This window comes from Stegostoma tigrinum, chromosome 2, assembly GCF_030684315.1.
Source record: "Stegostoma tigrinum isolate sSteTig4 chromosome 2, sSteTig4.hap1, whole genome shotgun sequence".
In the NCBI taxonomy this organism is placed as follows: domain Eukaryota; kingdom Metazoa; phylum Chordata; class Chondrichthyes; order Orectolobiformes; family Stegostomatidae; genus Stegostoma; species Stegostoma tigrinum.
The window spans coordinates 109,582,988-109,601,525 of NC_081355.1; the positions used below are offsets into that span (position 1 = coordinate 109,582,988).

The window sequence follows — 18,538 nt, forward strand, 5'->3', positions numbered from 1 at the left end:
CTGGAATAGGCAGCTCTTCGAACCTGCTCCACCATTTTAGGAGATCATGGCTGATCTGGTTGAGGCCTCTACTTTCCTGTCCACACCCCATACCCTTTGACTGAACTGAGGAAATTTTCTATGCAACACATGATTATTTGCATGTTGAAATGATCATAATCATTCATTCATTATTTTATGCTTCATTTTAATGGTTTTCCATAACCATTTGGATTACTTGGTTTATTTGCATTGACATCACAATATAGCACCTGCTGCCATGGTGATTTCTGAATAAAATAATTACCTATATAATGCATCAAATATCCATTAATATATGTCCACATCCACGTTCATGATATCATGCTGTATGCAGACGTACGTGCTTTCCTCTAAACTATATTCAGAGAATAACCACACTGCCAACTGTGGCCGTGATGAAAAAAGTAGGAGAAAGCAAGAGGAAAATGTTACCTGCACATTGTAACTCAGAAGTGATTTGGGGTAAGCAGATGAAAGAATAATATACGAAGGAGGATTTGGGAGGAAGATATCACCATCTTCATCTTCAGCCACCAACTACACCCTCAATGCTGGCTTCTTCAGTGGTATCATGACCCTCGCCAGGAATACGAACAGGTATTCACAACTGCTCTGCATTTTTCAATGTATTTATTGGATGTAGGCATCGCTGGCTAAGCTAGTATTTGCTGCCCATTACTGTGTGCCCTTGAGAAGAAGCAATGTGCTGCCTTATTTCATCACTGGGCTCCTGACAGTACCTTGCCGTTTAATAGAGGGGAGTGTGTCAGTGAGTGTGGTACAGTGTGGTTATCACTGTTGAATTGATGGCAGCGTGTGCAAGCTGTTGTGTTTGGGGATAAGGCTTGGAGCAGTGCTAATTGTTTGAAAGTAAGGTGAAGCTATGAATGTCAGTTTGAGTGGTGATCAACAGATTGTTAGTAAGTGAGTGAGGGGATCTGGTATAGCAGGTGAAATAATGGTATCTGAGGATCCATTCAATGGCCGTGACCATCCCCAAGGGGTTAGCAGTATTGCATCTGGATCCTCAGGGCTCGATTCCTGGTATAAATCTCGGTGGCTATCTGGTCTCACCGCCTTCACAAAGTTTGGCCAGGGAATTTCCTGGGCTCTGTGAGTCGGCGATATTTCTTCTTTTCTTCACCTCCTGCAACATGACCTCCAATACATAGTTGGAACATCCTGAAGCTTGTTTTCTGCCATGTTCTGTCATTAATGAACATTCTCCATGTTCAAATCAGTTTTAGAATGACTTTCAACACCTCATCAGATATCACCTCTTCTTTAAAAAGTACAGGTTGACTTTAATTCATGGCAGTATCTCACAATCTGCATCCCTTGCAACCAATGAACAGCAAGATTAGCAGTAGTTGCATACCCCAAGCACTGAAATTGGCGTCATTAGCAATCCAGTATCCATTTTTGGCTCCTGTTCAACATTTTCTCAACAGAGTTCCTTGGTCAGTTTTCATTTAATTTTCCATGGCCTCTGCAAGTCTGAATCAATATATTTTCCCTTTACAGCACTTCAGTTGTACAGAACGTTCAGTATCGATCATGAAAAAGCAGCTTGAATGGAAACATTTACATTCATGCATCTATTTTTAAATTAAGGTTAACTGTATGAAAACCAAACAATTCATTTCCGGCAATACTATTAATATGTGATTTGACAGGATCAATATGCAAGTCACCTTATGCATTTACTGCAAGATCTCAGAAATTCGACAGATTTAAAATCTGACAATCCCTCTGGTCCTCTCTCTTGGATAATCCAAGTATCACTGTCAAATGGGAGCTACAATTTATGACCTAATTAGCTTTTAGATTTGATTGGATGATTCCACCTACACTCCCTTTTGATTTTTCCATCAAAACTGATAAGCACAAACGTGCAGATTATAATCAGCAGCTTTTTATTTTGTTTAGCAGTTTGTTGTTTCTTGGTATATATTACCAGCAGCATTTCTAGTGCAACATTGCAAAAAGAGAATAAAGATTAAAGACTCAAACGAACAGGTTAACTCTGAACAACTGCTTTGCTGCATTCACAGCCACATAGTCCATTTTGTCTATTTATCTCTGATCTTTGTTTTCTGTCTGCGAGGTTTCCTTTCCACATGGCAGGCAGCTGTCAGCATCAAGAAGGGGGAGGTAAGGGTCAAAGGCCAATACAGCTGTCTTGTGTAATCATCAGGCTTCATCGACGAGCCATGAATTCCAGCAGAGAGGCAACTAGCTAGCGATAGTACACATAAGACCACCTCTTTTCTCAAGTGTGCAAGGCAATGAACATTGAGGCCTCTTCTGCTACCCAAAGCAAAACTGATCTGAAATTATTGTGCAGACAGTCAGAGTGGGGAGCTGACCTGGCTTGAGTGGGTCAATGGCTTAAAATTAATTATATGTGCTCCAATTTCCCTTGAGCTCAGATAATACAATAGCTGCACATGAGCTGCTAATAAGGAGAGCTGCAGGTTTTATTTAAGCAAGTTATATTTTGTCCTGTTGCCAATGGTAGTATTTCAACAAGCAGCTGACATCAGACTTAACCTGTTCCATAAGTGCGCACTGACCGTTTTGGTAGAAGCAGCAAGACAGAGGATGACACTATATTTGGGGCGGAAAGAGTCTGCCCGTGACCAGTCTGCACAAGGTATGCCAACAGTTGGTATCGTGAGTGAATGTCACGTTCCATCTGTAATCCAAGCCAGCAGGCAAGAAAATGATTCTCTGGATCTAACGAGAGCATCAATGTTAAAATGCCTGTAATTTATGCCCATTGTATGAGCAACACATGCTGGGGGCCTCTAGTATGATGTAACATCATTGGATCAGAATCCTTCCTCAAATCTCTCATGCTTAAATTTCCAGGTTTGTAACGCTTCACTGTGTACTTTGCAACTGCCTAACAAAATGCCTCATAGTGTGCAGCTGAATGCCAACGATGAGTGCTGTGGTCACTGCTGAACAAGCAGCTGCTGTCAACAGATAAAACCTCTCTACAGGAGGCCTGATTGCCAAAAGGCAACAGTAAACACCAACACAAAGTAATGCAGTCACAATAATGCACAGATTGCAGTTGCAAAGAAACTCACAGCTGACACACTGTCAAATTGTCAATCACTTACTTAAGAATCCAAATGTCCAGACCAGTGCAATCAAGCCTTAAAAATGGTGAACAAAACCACTCATTTAAATTTCATGGACAAACCTGTACATGTTCTTAGCATGATCTTCAAAACCATCAGAAAAATATCAAATCAGTGTCCAGCAAATGATCTGATCAGATCTACTTATCTTAACATGCAATGCAGGTTTGTGAAAAGCATTTTTCAATGCACTACAGTGGATTCTAACTTACTGTACGAATATGCAGACACACGCTCAGTAAAACCCATAGTTTATTTTATCCATATCCCATGTTAAGAAATCCAAACATCTCCTCCATGAGGTTGAAGGAGGCACAGCACTACAAATCAGGACATGCAAGGATGTTCCAGCATATGCTTGGTCCAGTATTCCTTATTATTTTAGCAACTGTAGAGATATAGTAGGGTTTGGCTAATCTCAGCGTATTATTCCTCTGTGGTAGTGGGGGGGGGGGGGGCAGTGGTTGTGGGGTGGCAGTTGAAAGGAAACATAACTGTGGGACCTGCGACAGCCCCGAGAGTGAGCACCAAGACAGTTTAGTGATTGAGATACAGGAGGAGGAGGAGGAATAGACTTTATGCAGGACAGTGATGCTGTTAGCTATGCTGTTAAACTGAACATCACTGACGATTCCCCGGCAGTTAAGACTCCACTGGGAAAATGGCAGACAGCTGGTAGTTGTTCTGGGGAGAGTTGGGGTGCAGAAGCAGTATTCATTTGGCGCAGATGAGAAATTCTGAAGCAACCAGTGGCTGTGTCAGCTTAGTGAAGTTAGCTGTCTATGGAACTGTACTGAGAATAGAATGTATTCTCAGGAGAAGTGACTGAGCTACCAGGATATGAGCAATCATTGAGGCAGTCCATGGTGGAGCAGCTTTTGAGAGATTTCTAAAGCTGAACCGTTGAGAGTGAAGAACTGAAATCCTTTGGAAAGGACACAAAGTTTTAATGACATTTGGTGTCACTAGCGATCTTGTGAGGGGCTACCGTAGTGTTGCTGAGAATTCTACGGGTCCATCTTGACTGCATCTGCCATTTACTGTGCTTCGTGGAGTCTTCAGCCATGATTTGTATGCTATCCTATAGTTACTTTGTGTTAAATCTGGCTGTTGGAGTACAAGTTATATGTATATAGTAAATTGTTTTACTGTTCTAATTTTGTATGGCAAACTGTAGTATGTTTGCTCAAAATCATGGAAAATTATGGCTTTATTCTCAAAGTATGTACCCTCAAACGTCAAATATCTTCAACTTAAAATAAGAAAAGTTACCAGTCTCAAACCACTAACACAAATTTGGCAGTCTCATCTGGGATTTTAACATCTTGTAAAGTTAAGGTATACAGAGGAGTGTAGTGAAAGCAAGTTTCCATATTATGTCTTTATTTACTTCCAAGAAATGTCCATGTGATCTGGGGTTGCCAGGGGATGAATAAATATGGAGCAACGGGCAACTAGAAAGCAAACTGAAGTGGTGTTGGGTGAGCCTGTGTTTGCTGTTTGGGAATTCAAAGCACACAGAGAATTCATGCAAGAGAATGCAGGTAAGAGAAAATAAGCAAGGTGCTGCTCTCTAATGAAATAGCTTTCGCATTGGCAGTGTTTGAAGAGATCCTCGAGCTGAAGGTGGTCTCTGAGAATAATGCAACAAACATGTGGCCATGTGAGTTCTTCAGCTGGAAAGGATAGACAGCTGAAGACAGAAAAGGCACGTGATTATGGACTGGACAAGCCCCATGAATTCTCTTTTAGGCCCTTTGCCAGGGCCTACCAGATCATGGAAAGGGGTAAAAATAGAGAGTTTCTGGGAATTTGGAACTGTAATGTCTCAGCTGAGAGAGGATTTGTATACTCGTGTATCATCAGTGGTAACAGAGTCTTCATTGGAATACAGCTGCACGTGAATGCAACTCAAGGGCCAGAACAATTTCATGGTAAGATATCCTTCACAGTGGAAGTTGCATTGGAACAACAGACATTGAAAGGATGTAGGTGGTGCCATAATTTTGCAGGAAGCAATACAGCTATGTTTGCAATTACAGGGAGCAGAGGGTGGGCATATCTTTGTTGTATGGAGTTTTTAAATGCTCAAATTTTACCCACATCTATAATATCCTTCATTTGCTAATTGATCTGTGGATGACATTGATTTTAATTTGTTATTCCGGTAAAAGTTTTAAGTGGGATTCTTTTTGTTGGCATCATTGTATCTCTTTCTTTTAAACTGTTGTTGATCTGTACAGGTGTTGAAACGTTGTTTTTAATGATTGTATTTATTATGTATAATTGTTGTAATACATCACTGTGCAGTTCACCATGTCCTCACATTTGCTTTCTTAAGATCACTGCAAATACATGAACTTCATTAGCTATTAGGTTGACTGCACGGCACAACCTCTGGCACCTGCTGAGAATTCCAAGGGTGAACTAAGAACTACAAACGAAGGAGCTCCTCTGTGGCACAGTGGTAGTGGCTCTATCCCTGAACCGGGAGGCCCGAGTTTAAGTCCCACCTGCACCAGAGGTGTGTAATAACATCTGTGAATGGGATAGTTAGAAAAATAGGTTAAATTAGAAAAAAACTGCAAACTTGATCACTTGTGGTGCAGAGGTAGTATCCCTGCCTTTCAGCCAGGATTCTAGTCCCACCTACTCCAGAGGTGTGTGACATCTCTGAACAAGTTGATTCAAGAATATAAGTAGAAGCAAGGTTAACAGATCACTTCATTATGAATGCGTGGCAAAGCTCCAAAAAAAAAACAAAACTGAAAATTACAAACTGATTTAAAAGAGAAAACTGCAAACAGAGGGGGTTTTTATGGCATAGTGGCAGTGTTCCCTATGCAGCAGACCCAGATTCAAGTCCCATCCTGATCCAATGATGTGTAACAACACAGAGTGATAGACTTAAGATATTAGAAAATGTTTACAATCAATAACCTTGAGGAACACACCCAAACACAGCCTAGTTGCTATGTTCCAAAATTACTGTATAAAAGGAAAGGGCTCTTATGCCACAGTGCGAGTGTCCCTATCTCTGAAATAGGAGACCCGGGTTCAAATCCCACCTGCTCCAGAGGTGTATTTTTATTGATTTTTAAAAAACTACAAACGGTTGCAAACGCAAGCAACTTAGTGCTGGAAGATATAAGGGAAAAACTGAGATGATTGAAAGAGAAATGTATTTGTGCGTGAAAGCACTCTGGGTAAAGAGGAAAAGGAAAGAAACTACAAACTGCAATTCAGACTGCTTACTGTTCACTAACACAGCAGCCCTGATGGCAGCCACTAAAATTAGACATTGCAAGGCCAACTGAGTTAGGTGTCAGCTGTTTGAGAACATATTTCCAACTTACTGTCAAACAATATGCCCCCTTGGTCAGTTTACTCTGTTCATGCCACGCAATGAGTAAGCTGTGTCAGAAAGCCTCAATGCAGGCAGTGGATACGTTTAAGGTGACACATTAATGCAGTACACAGTCGCTTATTGTGATACTTCATTGCTACATATGCTGGCCTTCACACTAGATGTCGCATCGAGATCCCATTCAACTGGACTTGAAAGACCCCATGACACTATTCACAGAAAAGCAATTCTTCTCACCAAGGTAAGGGAACTTCAACAGTGAAGACATATCTTCTACAATGAGGCAAACAGATCGTAAGCATAGCAACTGGACTGCTTAAAAGTAAAAACCCAAAAAGAACTGCAGATGCTGTAAATCAGGAACAAAAAACAAAAAAACATGTTCTGAGGAAGGGTGACTGGATCCAAAATGTTAACTCTGATTTTTTTTTCTTCACACATGCTGTCAGACCTGCTGAGCTTTTCTAGCAACTACTGTTTCTATTTCTGCTTAAAAGTAAGGCAAGAAATCTACCCCTCCTTGCTGAAATGAATTAGGCAACCCTCCACCTAAGATTATGAATCAACTAGTCATTCCTTTCAGAGCTGTTTGGTAGAAGCTCACTGTAGGATTATACCAATGTTTGCAAACAATTAACATTTTCTAATTCAAAGTAATTCACTGTATATTCAGTGCTTTGGAATGTTTTCAAAATACAGGATGATTTGTGAAAAAAATTCATGAGTTATCATTTTACAGTATACATTTAATATTAACAACCCATTGGGTTTTCTATAGATATATTAAAGTGCAGGAGGCGGCCATTTGGGCCATTATATCTGTACTGGATGTCCCAGTGAGCATCACAGCTTAGTACTATTCTCCTGCTTATTCCCCACACCCTTGCACATTGGCTGGTGAATTAAAATGAAACAATGACCACTTGAATGCCTCAGCTGAACCTGCCTCCCATCATATTTCCAGGCAGTGCATTCCAGATCCAAACTGTTTATATGAAAAAGTAGCTTCTCACATCACATTTTCTTCATTTTCAAATTACTTCCAACCTATGTCCTCTTGTTTTTCATCTTTTTAGAGCACGAACAATTTTTACTATCCATTCTATCTCACTCTTCATGATTGTGAAAATCTCAAACATATCATCTTTTAGCCTTCTCCTCTATAAAGGGGACAGTCTCAACCTCTCCATTTTGTCCTAATAACTGAAAGTCCATTCATTTTACACTTCTGGCTTGAATACAAAAATTATTACGAACCTCTGGTGTGACATATGCTCATACTACATGTAGCAAAGTGGAGAATTTGGTCTTTGTAATAATGGAGAAACTTTGCTCGATTCAATAATATTACTGACAAGATTGGCAATGCAGCAGACCTTTTGCTTTCTAATGCAACAGAATGAAAGAACATATGTTGCATTGGGACATCTATCCAATTCTGGTATTACATTTAAGGTGTGTGCACATAAAAGCACTTATTTGTTTCAACTCTAGTAAGTAAGTACATACAAAGACCCAGGTAGTGCTCTGGGAAACGCAAAAACTATACAGTAAAAGATAAATTCTGAAATTAAGTTTAGTTCCATATTCAATCATCTACAGCAATCATGTAGTCTTTACTGATTGTTAAATAGGAGATTTGGGAAATAAGAGTGCCGAGTTCACATTTCCTCCCAAGAGATAAAGAAAGGATCGGCCTCAGCAACTACAATAGTTAAAAAGTAACTGCAATAGGTAAAAATTAGGCTGACTGATAGACCAATGTGACATTTCGGTCAGCTTGTTTCTTCAAACAGACAGCACTCCCCACTGTACACCCAAACTCTGGAAATGCTATATAGATGACACCTTCAAGATCATCAAACACACAGAAGAAACCCACCGACACAAACAACTTCCTCACTGGAATAAAATTCACAACAGAAGAGAACAACAACCATTTACCCTTCTGAGACATAGCAGTAGAACGTAAGAACAATGGGGAACTCCAGGCTACTGTATACATAAAGACCACACATGTGGACCAGGTACTTAATTACACCAGCAACCACCCCACTACCCATAAATGGAACTTCATCAGGACATTATCCAAAAGAGCGACAACGCACTGCAGCAATCTGTAATTGCACAAAGCAGAACAGGAGTGCTTATGTGGAGTTTTTAAAGGGAATGAACAACCAAAAAGCACAAACTGCCATTACCTCCAGAACAGGCCACAACAAAACGACACACCACGACCAGACGCTAGTCACCCTACTGTACATCAGAGAATATCAGAGATAACCACAAGACTACGCAGGCTCCTAGGTAACATTGTAGCCCACAAACAAATAACCACCCTGCGACAGCTACTGACGAACATAAAGGATCCCATACCCACAACCTATAAAACTAATGTAATATACAAAATATCATGTAATGTTTCTCACAATCCTTACATAGGTCAAACCAGAAGAAAACTGACAATGAGGATACACAAACACCAACTAGCCACCAAGAGACACAACCAATTCTTACTGATCTCAGTACACACGGACAAAGGACATGAATTCAACTAGGGCAACATATCTATAATAGAACAAGCCAAAGAGAGACATGCCAGGGAATTCCTGGAGCCCTGACATTTCAACTGGAACTCCATCAACAAACACATTTATCTGGATCTGATATAGAAACCACTGAAAAACAGAACTGGAAGTAATACCAATCACCCCAGCAAACAGAGGCATATGAATAACAAGCAGGATAGAACACCACCGCTTCACCGGAGGCACACTGGCAATGTTACCCAGCAGGGTGATGAAACGTCTACAATCAAACGCACCGGCTCAGCGAGCAAGTCTACAACCTCATCAACAACCTGAGCTACAAATCTTCTCCAAAACATTTTGTTTCTTAGTTATTTTCAGGGGCATGAAACTGGGTAATGAGTTTCAAGAGGCAATTGTTGGTTCTGGTACTTCATGATTCTTTTTATGCCTACATAGTGTATAAATTTACACAAAAAGTACATGTATAAAATATCTACGTCTCATAGATACATAAAGAAAAAGCTAAACACAAAACTGCAAAATGTGATTTTTAATCAGGTTAAACACAATTGCTTACATTTCACGACAAACACATTTTCAATTGTGGTCATAAAACCGCATCATGTGCTCCCTCCGAAAAACATTAATGACTTGTTTTTAATGCGTGGCAAAAAATAAGCAATTACAGTCAATTACAATGCTCATTAAAATTTTACATTTATGGCATTGCAACTGAGTTTAAGGGGTAATTTGAACAACTTCATTTCAGAAAATGAGTGCAATTGGAAATGTCATCTAACCTTCCAACTGTTCCCAAAACAGCAGCTCTACTTCAGTGTCTTCAATAGTAGTCAATACCTCCCTCTTAATATAGGCAGCAGATAGAATGGGAGGTTATTAATATCTGCAAGGAATGCTATTTTTATGTATTCTGCAGTAATTTTGAAGTCAGTGCCTTCTAACATTGTTTGAGACATTGCAGTAACTTATTTTACTGCAGCTCAGTGAACAGTTATCAAAACTAGAAATGAATCATTTCGGTGACAACACTTAAATTTGAGGCACGCCCAGAAGAAAAAGCGAATGTCACTGCAAAAAGCAATTTTTTTTCTTTTACAATCCTACTGCGATTTCTTTTGAAATGCAGACTGCCAAGTCAGAACAAAATAAATCATCCTGAACTGGTGATTGTGGTTTATTGAAAACTTAACTCATAATGGAAAAGTTATGGGATAAGCCTCAAGCGTACTATATAATCATTTGCAGTTTGATAGAGAGTAATGGATGGTCAGGGCGAATTACATTTGCTTTTGTGGCTCTGATTTGGTTTTTGCTTTAGTCTCATATGCATTCATAGGTCCCAATTCAACAAAAGAAATGTTAAAATTATCTCTAACCATTATTTTTGTCAGATGTAGCAAAATGCTTTTGTTCTACGTCATAATGGGCACCAGGATAAACAAACAAATTAGACAATCACAACTATTAAAATCAGAAAGTGTTGTGAATGTTGCAGTATTACAATTGGTGGATGTCAGAAATCTGCATTTAACATGAGAAAGTGCACAACCTAGACAGGATTTTCAGTGAGTAGCATGACAGGAATAAACATAAATTCACATGTTTTTACACAGTTAACATTCAAGCATCACAAGAATTAGTAATGATCACACACTCATCTGCTAAAGTTGCTCGCTATGCTGTTATCCTGTAATATGAGAATAAATCTTATTTTCATGTCACAACGGCAAACTGTCTCATTAAACACCTGATAGCGTCAGATCATATAGCATGGAAACACACGCTTTGGCCCAATTCCATGAAGATATTGTCAATGCTTAATGATTAAGCTCTAGCCTCCAACATAATGGACAGTAGGATGTTTGCACAGCACCTTTCTCTCCCAATTAGTTGTGTATTGCTCCATCATTATTCATGACAAGAACTGACAGCAGGCCCTTGATCTGATCCAGTTTTTGTGGTATTGTATAGGTCCACCTATAGCATGTTGTTTCTTGTGTATAGTTTACATGTTGGAGAAGCAGCAGGTTGAAACATTGCTTTTAGATGTACTTGGTACTACGGTGGGTAGGATATGGGCAACGCTAAATAAGCCGGCATTTATTAACAATCACTAATGGCCTACAGGGCAGTTAAGAGACAACCAACTTGCTGTGGGTTTGCAATCACATGCAGGCTAGACCAGGTAGTGAGAGCTGATTTCCTTTGCTAAAGGATATTAGTGAACCAGGTTGGTTTTTACTGACAGTGGTTACATGATTATCATTAGGTTCGTTTTTATTCTAGTCTTTTTTTTAAAAAGAAAAACACTGAAATCAAATTTTACCATCTCCCATGATGGGATTCAAATACATGTCCCCAGAACATTAGCCTGGGGTTCTGGATGACTAAGTCCAGTGATGTTACCACTTTGCTATTGCGCCCCCACCCACGCATCGCCCCCCCAGCCACACCCACGCACCCCTACGCCCAAGGCGCTTCTGGCTGATTGAAGTGTGTACTGTCCTGGGTATTTCAATTAGGTTGGGAGTGATTGAAGAAACCAGAGCCTGCAGGTGGATGTCCAGGATGGGTTTGTAGGCATCAGTGATGCCTACACACCTCAATAAAAATATTGGCTACACCATGGGAACTTAATAACATTTTTTAAAAAATGTTTAAATACATAAGTGTGATATTTGGGGGTTGTAGTGGGTGGGGGGGGGGGGGGGGGAGCGAGGGGGTGGGATTTTTCCAATGGAACAGCCCAAAGGAGCAAATAAAAAGACTTCGCTGCAGAAATATATCTGCTCTTTTAAGAGTAATGGCATGGAAAAGGACACATGAGGCAGAGGTCGCAAGAGGGACATAGTGAGTGATGAGAATGGGTGAGAGACTGAGGAGGTGCACGAGAAACAGTGCAGGAGAGAGCGCGTGCAACAGGGGGAAATGAGCAGGAACGATAGGGAATAAGAGGGCACACACAAGGGCGAGAAAGAGAAAGAGAAAGAGAGGGCACACACGAGGGCGAACAAACCCGAGAAAGAAAGAAGAGGGTAAGGGTGAGGGTGGGCAAGGGTGCGAGAATGAGAGAGATAGCACGAGAGAGAGAGAGAGAGAGAGAGAGAGAGAGAGAGAGAGAGAGAGAGAGAGACCACTAAGTGTGTGTATGTTTGCTTATGTGTTGGTGTACGTGTGTGCATCTGTCTGTCTGCACATGCAAGGTTGAGGGAGTTGGCTGGTAATGTTTGAAAGACATTTGGACTAGTTCAGCTTCCCAACTGAAAAGGAAAAAAGAAAGTCGTTAGCTGTGATGATTGTCACATTATATCCATAATGTTTTATTAATTACTCATTTAAATTTATAAATTATTGCTTTGGATTTTATTCTAGAAATTCACATTTACTGCTGCTTTCCAAGTGCGAGAGAAATGGAAATATGGCCCCAGATGCAAACTGTTTGGAAGGTCCTGCTACATCGCCACTTTGGTGAAAATGGTTAGTAATCCAGAAGGGGTAGTAGGAAATGCCCATGCTGGAATCTGAGATAACAAGGTGTAGAGTTGGAGGAACACAGCTGGCCTGACAGCGTCAGAGGAGCAGGAAAGCTGATGCTTCGGGTCTGGACCCTTCTTCCCTACCCCAACCTCATCCCAAGACCAGTAGCCCCCCTCATTCCCACCTCCTTGGCCCTTCCATCTTCTCTCCCACCTATCCGCTCCTCCCACCTTACTGGCCAACCCCTACCCCCACTTCCTACCTACACTCACCTTTACTAGCTTCATCCCCGCCTCCTTGACCTGTGTGTCTTTTATCCCACCTATCCGTTCCTCCCCCCTCACTGACCAGTCCCCACCCCCACTTCATACCTACACTCACCTTTTCTCTATTTCCTCCTCTCCATCATTATTGACTGAGCTTTAATCCACTACACCAGAATCAGGAACTCTCTCATGCAATCCCTTTATCACACTAATCCTGCAGAAACAGGATTCAGTCACCTCCGTACATCTCTGTCCAGCTTCAAAAGCATCCTTAACATGTACTTCTGTCAGCTCCATAATCCTTCTAATCATGCTCAGATCTTACCCCAAAATTCTGTAGCATAGTGGAATATTTAGCCAATTTTAAAGGTACCAAGTAGAAAATGCTGGAAATACTAAGCAGGTCAGGTAGCATCTTGGAGTTTGGTAATGGGTTACAGCCCTGAGACCTGCAGTGTTTCTCAGATACAACTAAACCACACTAGGTGACTGAACTCCCAGATGCTGTCTAATTTGTTCACTATTTCCACCATTTTCTGTTTTAATCTCATATTTTCAAAGTACTTTATTCTTCTATGACATAAAAGTGTGGTTTTTGGATAAGCTCAATTGTTGTTACGCTAATGCTGAAGTGTTTCGTTCCTCACCATGTCCTTTGCACACTATATAACTAGCTTTTACAACTGAGCATATTGCTCTCTGCCGAAGGTAGGGTCAATGAACTAATTATATAATGTATCTGTGTTGTAACACTGCAAAGGCATGATATCATTTTCAATTAAACAGAGTCATCACACAGGAAGGATGTGATTATGACTGTGATCCAAATAGATGGAAGTGTTTGCAAGCTTCATCCTTCTTTTACATTGCTTAACTCTAACACTCACTTAGCAACTGAACTTTACCTTCCTTAGTTATTGTTCTTTTCTCATCCTACAGGGCCTGGATACACTTTGGCACACTACTGAGTGGTTCTTTTCATTTTACTAGTTCTTGTTTTTACCTATTAGCCACAAACAACATCATGTAAGAAAGTACAGGTTTCACAAAGATGATACTGTACATCAGGCCATTTCCACATAATGAATACCTCTCGTACACCCATTCATATGAATATCTATCTCATACTCCTGTACATTTTTACACTGTGCCTATCCACTGTAGACCTTCATAAACTTTTATATACAACGGACAAATCAAAACCATTCAGAAATGTCATCAGATATGCATCTTCTCTCTCTCCCCACAATATCCTAGAGGTTTCATCATATACCAACAACGTAATGAGCTACAGCAATGCAAGTCTGCCAATTTTAACCACTGACAACAGCAAACACAACTGCCTTAATGCTAGTTCGTCCTGCAATCCTATTTCCATTTATAGTGCACTACATTTCGGATGACACAGGAGACAGGAGCTTGTAATTAATGAAACGCCATGACACCCACGATTTATATTTTAGAACAAAAACTAATTGCTGGAGTAATGCTAGAGGTCTGGCAGTGTCTGCGGAGACAAAGTCAAATTAATGTTCTGGGTGACCCTTCACCTAGTGATCTCGGAATCTGAACTGCCTTCTCTCCACAGATGCTGTCAGACCTGTAGAGTTTCTCCAGCAATTTCAGATTTCCAGCAACAGTAGTTCTTTGTTTGATTCATATCTGAGAGTTACATTAAAAGTTCTCTCAAAACTAAAACTGGCGCTCAGCAAATAATAGAATGAGTTCAGTACTCTCTATTTATTGGAAGTGTGTAACTATTGGAATGGTCCACAGACCAACCATTCTAAGAGCCACCCTAGATTGCAAAACAGCCACACAACAGTTATATAAACAGCTCCCACATACATAAACTCGTCAAGTCAAAGGCTCCAGAAAATTGAAATCAAAAAGTATGTTTTGTTGTGAACAGAGACTATTCATTAAATAAATTAACAAGTTCAACAGTTTAGTGATCCAGACAAAATAGGATAAGAACCTTTAAAAAGGTAAAATGCAGATGAAGTCAAACAATGAAGAATTTCTAACCTGACAGCATTCTTCAAGTGGCAAGGAAATACATCAAATCAATACTTCCTCACTTCTAGAGCTGCTAACCTCCAGGTGATGCAATAAATCAGGCTGAGCTAAATTATGTAACATCTTTTGAACATATAATTTTGTCAACTTCACTGCTGATTAACATTCAGAAAATATATCTTACCACATCAAGATAGTTATTTCCATTCACATTTTGAAAGAACATTACATGTACCTTTATTTGCTAAACATTTTGGATATAAACTAATCTTTAAAATAAATTAATTTATGCACCATTTAATAATGTTTCAGAACTTTTTTCTCTTCAATATTTCAAAGCAATGCACAAAGTTACGTAATCAGCAGGACACTGCATCATATAACTGAATGCAGCAAATCCATTACACAAAGAAAGATCCCAAAAACAGCAATGAGATCAACACCTTCCACATCAACCTTCAGTTCACTTGGGCCATCTCCAGCACATCCCTCACCTTCCTGGACCTCTCAGTCTCCATCTCAGGCAACCAGCTTGTAACTGATGTCCATTTCAAACCACCGACTCCCACAGCTACCTAGAATACACCTCCTCCCACCCACCCTCCTGCAAAAATTCCATCCCCTATTCCCAATTCCTCTGCCTCCGCCGCATCTGATCCCACAATAAGACATTCCACTCCCGCACATCCCAGATGTCCAAGTTCTTTAAGGACCGCAACTTTCCCCCCACAGTGATCGAGAACGCCCTTGACCGCGTCTCCTGTATTTCCCGCAACACATCCCTCACACCCCGCCCCCGCCACAACCGCCCAAAGAGGATCCCCCTCGTTCTCACACACCACCCCACCAACCTCCGGATACAACGCATCATCCTCCGACACTTTCGCCATTTACAATCCGACCCCATCACCCAAGACATTTTTCCATCCCCACCCCTGTCTGCTTTCCGGAGAGACCAGTCTCTCCGTGACTCCCTTGTTCGCTCCACACTGCCCTCCAACCACACCACACCCGGCACCTTCTCCTGCAACCGCAGGAAATGCTACACTTGTCCCCACACCTCCTCCCTCACCCCCATCCCAGGCCCCAAGATGACATTCCACATTAAGCAGAGGTTCACCTGCACATCTGCCAATGTGGTATACTGCATCCACTGTACCCGGTGCGGCTTCCTCTACATTGGGGAAACCAAGCGGAGGCTTGGAGACCGCTTTGCAGAACACCTCCGCTCAGTTCGCAACAAACACCTGCACCTCCCAGTCGCAAACCATTTCCACTCCCCCTCCCATTCTCTAGATGACATGTCCATCATGAGCCTCCTGCACTGCCACAATGATGCCACCCGAAGGCTGCAGGAACAGCAACTCATATTCCGCCTGGGAACCCTGCAGCCTAATGGTATCAATGTGGACTTCACCAGTTTCAAAATCTCCTCTTCCCCTACTGCATCCCTAAACCAGCCCAGTTCGTCCCCTCCCCCCACTGCACCACACAACCAGCCCAGCTCTTCCCCCCCACCCACTGCATCCCAAAACGAGTCCAACCTGTCTCTGCCTCCCTAACCGGTTCTTCCTCTCACCCATCCCTTCCTCCCACCCGAAGCCGCACCCCCATCTACCAACTAACCTCATCCCACCTCCTTGACCTGTCCGTCTTCCCTGGACTGACCTATCCCCTCCCTACCTCCCCACCTACACTCTCTCCACCTATCTTCTTTACTCTCCATCTTCGGTCCGCCTCCCCCTCTCTCCCTATTTATTCCAGTTCCCTCTCCCCATCCCCCTCTCTGATGAAGGGTCTAGGCCCGAAACGTCAGCTTTTGTGCTCCTGAGATGCTGCTTGGCCTGCTGTGTTCATCCAGCCTCACATTTTATTATCTTGGAATTCTCCAGCATCTGCAGTTCCCATTATCTATGAGATCAGTGATTGTTTGATTGTGCGTGTATTCACAGGGGAATGTTGATCAAATGCCACAAACAATCCTGTTTTGTTTAGAGTTAAGGAGGAAGTTTGCAACCTATGTAGCTAAAGACAAAGGCATACACGGTGGAATAATTGTGGCTGGGAAACCACAAGATGTCAGAATTAGATGAGCACTGTTTACTGGAGAGCTGCAGGGTTGAAATTAGAGGTAGGGAGGGGCAAGATTTGAAAACAAAGAGTTAATTTTAAAAATCAAGGCATTGCATGACGACAAGTGGGTGACCACATGGGCGACAACGAAACAGGATGTTCTTCAAGTTAAGACAAGTTTAGTTTAGTAAGTGTTTTTTGGCTTTTCAATGTCTCGCTGAAAAATTATTCAGTCTCGGTGTTTTATTTTACATTTGAGCTGAACTTTAAGACCTTTGCCAGTGCAGCCCCTCCTTTGATACTTCACTGCAGTATTAGCCTAGATTACATGCTCACCCTCAAGTGGGTCTCAAGTAAACAACCTACTAATTCAGTGTCACCTACTGACCCAAGCTGCCATGGCTTGTTAGTAAATATTCGTCGTCACATCAGGCCATTTGGCTATCAAATTAAAACAAAGCAATGCATTTCATGCAACTGAGGGAAAATAACAATGTATATTCCCAGAGCATCCACAGGGAGTCCACAGGAGAATTATAAAAGAAAGGATGGCACTCACCCACAAAGGAGTTAGGTCAGATGACCGAAAGCTGAAGCATAAATAAGTTTTATTGGTTTGAATAAAAGGTGGAAAGCAAGGTACTGAGATGGAGAAGTAGGGTCACGGTTACAGTTAAGGAGGAAGTTTGCAACCTATGTAGCTAAAGACAAAGGCATACACGGTGGAATAATTGTGGCTGGGAAACCACAAGATGTCAGAATTAGATGAGCACTGTTTACTGGAGAGCTGCAGGGTTGAAATTAGAGGTAGGGAGGGGCAAGATTTGAAAACAAAGAGTTAATTTTAAAAATCAAGGCATTGCATGACGACAAGTGGGTGACCACATGGGCGACAACGAAACAGGATGTTCTTCAAGTTAAGACACTCGAAGCACAATTTTTGGATGAACTCAAGTGTAGGCTAGGATATGGGAGGCTGGCCAGGAAATAGCTGAGTTTAGAGGCAGTGGAAGCATGGTTGAAGATTTCATCAATGTGGTAAATGATGTTTTGCAGGTTGAAATAGGTGCTCCTCGCAATCACTCAGTAATAGGCCATTTCAGATCAAATGGGAAAGGGAACGAAAACAACATTGCTGGAAAAGCTCAGCAAGTCTGGCAGCATCAGTGAAGGAAAAACAGAATTAACGTTTCGGATCCGGTGACTCTTCCTCAGAACTGAGGGAACTATTTTCTCCTCACAGAGGGCTGAGGACAATGTTTCATCTAAGCTGTGTGCATGACCAGCCATGCCAAAGTCAAGGCACCAATCATGGCATTGACTCCTGGTCCCATAAGTCACTGCTGTGCCTCAACCTTAGAGGTTCATGCAGTCAGGAAGAAAATTAGAAGGAGTGCTGATTAAGTGTCTTTGGAACTCCCTTTCTTAAAAAGGCAGTTTGATGTAAATCTTCAAGGCTTTTTAAGATAATGGTAGATACATTCTCAATTACTAAAAGGGATGAGCGCCTATCAGGAACATGCAAGAATGTACAATGGAGGTTAAATTCAGATCAGCCATGCCTTTTTTGTCCCATGAAGCAGGCTTGAAGGGCCGAGTGGCCTGCTCTTG

The 18,538-nt window shown here is 41.5% G+C and overlaps 1 protein-coding gene across 12 annotated transcripts in view; it reads right to left on the reverse strand.

Moving 5' to 3' along the window:
* Positions 1–18,538, reverse strand: part of cdk14 (cyclin dependent kinase 14) — a 592,120-nt gene that overhangs the window by 32,226 nt on the left and 541,356 nt on the right. The gene's annotated exons all lie outside the window — the stretch shown is intronic.